Source organism: Ursus maritimus, unplaced genomic scaffold, assembly GCF_017311325.1.
Source record: "Ursus maritimus isolate PB19 unplaced genomic scaffold, ASM1731132v1 scaffold_12, whole genome shotgun sequence".
In the NCBI taxonomy this organism is placed as follows: domain Eukaryota; kingdom Metazoa; phylum Chordata; class Mammalia; order Carnivora; family Ursidae; genus Ursus; species Ursus maritimus.
In genome coordinates this window covers 7,891,819-7,898,908 of record NW_024423564.1, presented here as the reverse complement: position 1 = coordinate 7,898,908, position 7,090 = coordinate 7,891,819, and the positions used below count along the sequence as shown (strand labels likewise).

The following is a 7,090-nucleotide window of genomic DNA, read 5'->3' as shown; positions in this document are numbered from 1 at the left end:
CACATGTCTGGTGCCCATAGTGCCGCTGCTATCAAATGATACTTTACTTAAAGACCCTTGGGATTGTTCATCTGTTCATTCATTCATTCATTCACTCATCAAACATTTACACTTAGCAGACACTGTGCTGAGTGCATGGGAATTTCCAGTCCAGGGCAGTAAGAAAGATGGCGGACAGCTCAGGCACTGGACGATAAGCTGGTAAATAAAGACCATGGCAGGGGGTGGTGTGTGTTATGAAGAAAACTAAAGCAGTGCAGGGCAGGTGGAGCCGGGGTAGCAGGTGATCTGCTCTTTTACTCAGGGATGTCTGAGAAAGCCTCTCCATGAGATGGCATTTCTTCAAATGAGCTGAAGGATGCAAAAACTCATGCAGATATTCGGGGAAGGGCATTCCAGGCAGAGGGAATGGCAAGTGCAAAGGCCCTCTGTTTGGGTAACACTAACTGTGGTGGCAAACAAATCCCAACACTTGACAATAAAAATCTGGCACGATCACTGTTTATCCCTTGCTCATGTTCCAGCCCAGTGGTGCTGCTGGCGGATGGGTCCTTCCTTTGGGTCCAGAGACTCACATGCCCTCTCTCCTGTGGTTTTCCCATTTCCAAGGGCCTCAGAGACCCCCCAGTGAAGTGGGCAGATGGGGAGCAGAGAAGGCACAAACGGTCCTTCAGACGTGCACCCCCCTCCAGGTGGAAGTGACAAGCCCCACTTCCCGCACTTCTGTAACGCACCAGAGGGGGGAAACGGTCAGGAGCCCCCCCCCCCGAACTCCAGGGGTCTGGCTGGGCCCTGCCTACCAGCAACAAGGCCACAGTGTGGATGGGCATACTGGGGGGCCAGCTAGCCACCTCTGCCCACGAGGCGGGGGGCGTGCCTGGCAGTTCAAGGTGAAGTAAGGAGGCTGGTGGGACTGGGGCAGAGGGAGCCAGGTAAAGCGAACAGGTCAGGGAGGTAACAGGTTGGGCAGTGAGCAGATGACGTAGTCACTTAAAGGACCTTGGGTTTTATTCTCTATGAGATGGAAGCCCTCAGAGGGTTTGGAGCAAGGCAGTGGCATGAAATGGCATATATTTCAAAGGAGTGTGCAGACTAGACTGCAGAGGACCGGGGCGGGGGGGGGGCATGGGTAGGCAGAAGGGTCTCGAAGTGTCTACAGAGGTCCTGTGGGGGCGAGATGATGCAGTCGTGGACCAGGTGGGAGGGCAGGGGCAGTGCAGACCCTCCTAGAAAGAGCTCCAAACAGGACAGGACTATGACTACTCATCGACTCCTACTCCTGCCTTCTCAGCCAGGGGCCGGGGAAAGGGTCAGAGAGTATTTTAGGCTTTCTGGGCCACGTGGTGTCTGCTACGACTCAGCCCTGCTGCTGTTGGGAGAAAGCAGCCGTAAACAATATGTAAATGGACGAGCATGGCCATGGGCCAGTACAGCGCTATTTACGAAAACGGGCGGTCAGCTGGCCACGTTTGCGGACCCCGACGCACCAAGTCCCACGGTGCCGGTCTTCTCCTGTCCTATGCTCAGGTCGAGGCAGCGGTGGCGGGTGCAGAACGTGACCGAGGGCTCTGTCGCTGCTGAAAGTTTGTGCGACAGCCACTCCCCGGAACTGAATTTCTCGTAGTAACGCTTGTGGTGTAAGAATGAATCACGGCTTCCCACTGCCTTTGAGCAAGTTCTCTCTTGACAAAGGAAATGGCTTTTGGCAAGCCCTTTTTATTACAGCTCACGCTCAGCAGCTAGTCTTCTATAACTAAATACCTTTATTATGTGTAATTAAGGCAGCCACTGAGAAAAGATGCAAATGTGCTCTGAAAACTCTGACTTCGCAGCCCCGAGAGCTCTGCAACCTTCTAGAAGAGCAAGTGGAAACCGAAACACATTCGGCAGGTGCCAGGACGGGGCAAGGGGAGAGTAGAAGCTGGAGAGAGGAGTGGAAGGCCAAGGGGGCGGCAGCGTGGTGCTCAGGCCTTCCTGCCAGTCTAGCGGGCACCCCGTGAGCCGAGCTGGCTGTGACTCCGGGGACAGCCTCAGTGCCGAGCCGGCTCTGCACCCCCCACCCCGAAGTTGCAGTCCGGTAGCAGCAAGAACATCGCAAGCTGCCGCTTTTCCAACTTTCTGGGTATTCTCTTTCTCAGAATTTCTCCCACTTCTTTCCACGGCGAGTTGTACAGTGCAGAGCAACTGGGGAACACAAAAGGAGGCCGGAGGAAGGAAGAGAACATCTCCTCGCCTCATTTCTGATGAGGAATGGAAGCCAGAAACAATCCATTCGTGTGGCCCAGGCTTGTCCAACAGAACTTTCGGCACTGTTGCAAAGGTTGTGTATCTTCACGATTCAGTAGGATGGCCTCTAGCCCTTGCGTGTGGCTACTGAGCAGTTGAAATGTAGTTAGTGCGACTGGGCCACTGAACCACATTCTAGGGGCGCCTGGGTGGCTCAGTCAGTTAAGCGTCTGCCTTTGGCTCAGGTCTTGATCCCAGGGTTCTGGGATCGAGGCCCGCATTGGGCTCCCTCTCCTAAGCAGGGAAGTCTGCTTAGGTTTCTCTCTCTCCCTCTGCCTCTCCCCGCCCCCTCTCCCCACTCATGCTCTCTCTGTCTTGCTTTCTGTCTCTCTCTCAAATGAATAAGATCTTTAAAAAACCCCACATTCTATTCTAATGACCCTGTATCTAAACATGCATAGCTACTGGTGGCCAGTGAGCACTGGGCGGGACAGCACGCTGCAGTGTGTTGGTTAGGAATGCGGGAGTCAGACCCAGGCTTCAGTGCTGGCGTCCCCCTCTCTGACTGTGACCAGGCCGGATACTTACTGCCACTTACCCTTGGCTTCCTCATTTGCAGGCTGGGTACGATCGTGCCTATTCGTGGAGGAGCTCTGAGCACGAGGTGAGGGAGTGGCGATAAAGCACTTCGCACAGCGCCTGCCAGAAGGTGAACACGGGGTTGCTGCTTCTTGTGTTTGTTATTCTCTGGGAAGCTCCTCACAGGACCCATACCCACCTTCTAGATGTTTCAGAAAGGTCGCTCCTAAGGCACCTGTGCTGGTTTCACATGATTCCACATAAATTTGACTGGGGAGAGAGATGAAGGGGGGGGTGGGGGCAGAAGGAGAGCCGGAGGCCACCAAACCAGACCTTTGACTCCCTCTGGTCATCTTTGAGGAGGCAAAGACTGCTAGTTGCTCTCTCAATCTTTGGGTGGCAGTGTGACCAGCTAAAAGACCTGTTTCCCAGGCTGTCCTGCTTACAATAAGATGTAAGCAGACATGTTAGCTGTGACTTTTAGGAAGTCTTTAGAGGCCTCAGTCTGTACGTGCCCTTTTGTCTTTTGTCCGTTCACCATTCCTCCTACTTCCATTGGGAATGGGGACATAATGGCTGGAGCTCCAGCAGCCTTGAGGAGCTGTCCTTGTGGATGAAAACCCTGAAGAAAGACTAAAGATGGAAGAGCGCAAACAGAAGAGGCCTGGGTTCATGCACACTATAAAACCACCACACCAGCCTGGGACCACTCACCTCCAGATTTCTCTTACATACAAGAAAACTTTGTATCATGTTTATGCCATTATCCCTTTTATTTTCTTATATGTGGCCGAACCTAATATCAGCTGTGACTAATTATTCCTGAGCAGTGCTTAATTCTACAAGTCTAGGTTTCGATGGCATCTATTTGATGAAAGAAAGCTCGAGAGCATTTCAGTCCTTGTTTCCTCCTTCCGCCTGCAGGGGGCACCTAAGCCCCCTGCAACATTAGAAGTCCTCTATTCTGGCAATCTTTTTTTTTTTTTTTTTTTTAATCATCAAACGTTTTGCTGTTTTTCTCTTCTATCAATCCAATGTTTCAAAATACACTCTCCTCCCCCACCATTGATTCAGTTATAATTGGTTTACTCATCATGACAAACACTTAACCATCATCATGGACATTTGTCATTTGGGGGGCTGTCCAGCTGCTGATCCTCTTTCTCTACTTGGGGAATTCTAACATAATAGAGCTCCTGAGGACCTGACACTTGCTGTCCCTGTCACGAGCCGGACGTGAGCACAGAAGGCTGAAGACGAGCCAGCTGGATGGTCTGACCTGGGGCCGTGCATCCGGAGCGAGGGGCCCAGAGCACCAGCCATGGTTTGGGATTCATTTCTCGTGCAGCAGCATCATGTGCCCTGGAGTGGTGGTTCCAGAGGCTCAGGGTCTAGTGCCCAGCGGTGCTCCCACCAGGCTGCTGCTGTGGGGTGACCCTGGCTGAGCGCCCCATTGCTCAGCTTTCTCTGCTTACTGACCATTTCCAGAGCCTGGCCCTCCTGCTTCTCTCTTTCTTCTGGAGCCGGCTGACATCGTTCCAACGCGCTGTGTTTTGCTCAAGTCGATCAGACTTGGTTTCTATTCTTTGCAACCAAGAATCCTGACTGATGCTCCTGGTGAGCGACCTGATTGTACCTGTGATGCGACACAGAACTGCTATCGTTGCAGCCCGATGGGGAGACACTGTACAGGAACCAGAGCAGCCCCAACTGTATGCTTTGTTTTGAGCTTTTAAAAGCACTGAGTCTTGCTTACTTTATTTCTCCATTTTTCCCACTGTGAATCTTTAAGGACTGGGAAGTCAAGCCTGGAAACCACTGATATCATTGCATTTCCTCGTTTTACAGATGATGAATGGAATCCCAAAAAACTTCTCAGTGAGGGTCACTAGACATTTATTCTTGCATTTGCTTGGCTCAAAGTCCAGACACGCTGTCTCAAGGAGCTCAAAGTCAGGTAGGAGGGAGGAGAGTTTGAGTGCGTGCAAAATTCTACCCCTCTGGAGAAGAGCTCTGGGAGAACCACAAAGACCCAGATACCATGGCAAAGGGCAGGTGAAGATATTCAGAAGAGATGTGTAAGTGAGAAAGGCAGGAATGTGACCCAAGTTTCGAGAACCCATGCGCGGTGGATGAAGGCAGGAACGCGGCAAGGCAGCCGGAAGCACTGCAGATGTGAGCCTCTGTTCTGATCCAGACAAGCAGGTGTGCCCAGAACAAGGGGGGGTGCAAGAGTGGGGAACCCAAGAAGACGTTTAGTAGAAAGGTTCCAAGGTCAGAGAGCGAAATCGATCCGTGCTTGCGTCCTGCTTGAAGAATGAGTGATCAGAAACATCCGGAGGGGCAAAATAAACTTTTGAAAGATGATTCACTTTAAAAATGGATTCTTCACTTTAAAGAGAGGAAGACACATCTGTTTCCTAGGGCTCCAGGAATTTCGCTTTGCTGAATTCTTTTCTACAACATTTTAAGGCGGAATGATCATGCCCATCTCACAGATGAGAAACCAAGGTTCAGACAGGTGAGGCATCCAGTCCAGGACCGAGATGTCTGGCTCCAAAGGCCCCGTGTTTCCCGGTGCTGCCCGGCCACCTCCCACAGAGCTCCTTGAAACAACGGAGCACTCGAAATGCATTTGGAAGGCACTTCTCAACCGAAGAGAGACTCAATTTGCAGACATTAGATTTACACAGGATTCCGAGAACACATCCGTCGCCCAAAGCATTAGGCAACAATATAAGGATAAATAGCATGGGTCCCATACAAAAAAGAGGAAAATAATAGAGGAAGTGTGGTTAATTAATGCAGTAGAAACTGAAACACACAGGGAGCAGAAGCACATGCACTCCCGCAATATGATACAATAAGCGCCTTCATTAGGAAGACAATTTATGTGGTAGGAGAGATAATAGCAAGAGAGAGGGAAAACGTAAAAACAAATTAGTCTACTAGAAAACACTGATTTGAAAATATTTTATAATGATGGATCGGTAAGAAATCCTCTGCAGTAAATAGCCATGGAACTCTTGCATTTAGAGAACTTAAAAAATAGGTCACCTTCTCTGGGCTGGGCAGGCTTATGTGTTATTTTTCCTCATCCTCTTCGGGGGAAGGGGCCAGCTGGGGATTTTCAAAGGCTCCCTTTAGTTTAGGATTCTAAGGGTCCACTCACGGGCCTTTCTGTGACTGTCACTTTTTTAAAGCTGGTTAACTCGGTGGCTTTGTGTTTTTTCCCCCTCTGAATTCCCCACAGGGCTTGAACTGAATCAGACCACATTGGGAGTCTCGTGTCGCTTTCTGGGCACCACATTTTAAAAGGGACGTTGACCTGCTCTGCCTCTGGAGAATGGAACCGAGACAGATGGGTGGAAGTTGTTCAGAGATCAATTCTGACTCAATACGAGAAGAGCCTATCTCCTGCTATCAGAGCCCTCTGACAATGGAACCTGCGCTTTTTGAGACAGTTTGCTCCCAGGGATTGGAAACACTGGAGCAGGGGGTGTTTTAACACCTGTCAAAGTTGCTTTGGAAGAGATTTTCTTTCTCTTTCTTTCTTTCGTTCGTTCGTTCGTTCATTTTTTATACTAAGTTTCCTTTCAATTCCAACACTGTATGATTGATTGATCCTGTAATTTTCGGTCTGTTTTACCAAGTCAATACTCCTTTTTAGGCTTTCTGTCTCCATCATTAGCCTCATCCCTTTCCACCAAAGGGAGGGGGAACAAAGGCAGTTGGCGAAAACAATGTGGAATGACAGTAAGAGTTGCAACGTCAAGGTCTTATTGTCATCTCACGGGCCGCGTTCCCTCCACTGGCGAGGCAGGAGGCGATGTGGCTTGTTGAGGATCAAAGTCGACGTCTGGAACCCAGTCAGGGTGATGGGGACAGTGCTCAGACCTCCAAATGGTCCCTGGGTGGCTCCACGTGTAAGAGCAAGGACAGCCCAGGCGGAGTGGGGCCATGTGTCCTCTTTAAGGGTCCCCATCTTGGTTAATGGCGCTTCTCCCCATCCAGAAACCCTCTCTGTACCCCCACCCCACTATACTCAGTCCATCACCATGTCCTGCCCACTTCCCATCCATCTGCACAACCTGGGTGCTCTCCAAGCCCCTCCCCCATCTGTCATCCGAACCTGCACCCAGGCCCCGTGGGCTCCCTCCAATGTGTTGATGCAAATCCGAACCCCTCTATCTCCCCACTGCTCCCACCACTGCTGGGATGAAGAATCTTGGCCTCAGCCCTACTTATCCAGGCACCCGTGTGCTTCCCCAGGTCTGGCTGACAT

At 50.9% G+C, this 7,090-nt stretch overlaps 1 long non-coding RNA gene across 1 annotated transcript; it reads left to right on the top strand.

Moving 5' to 3' along the window:
* The first annotated feature begins 1,766 nt into the window (after positions 1-1,766).
* On the top strand, positions 1,767-6,296 carry LOC121101975. The gene is made up of 3 exons (XR_005833988.1): positions 1,767-2,320; positions 2,846-2,935; positions 6,059-6,296. It is a non-coding gene; the product is annotated as an uncharacterized LOC121101975 (long non-coding RNA).
* Positions 6,297-7,090: the final 794 nt, after the last annotated feature.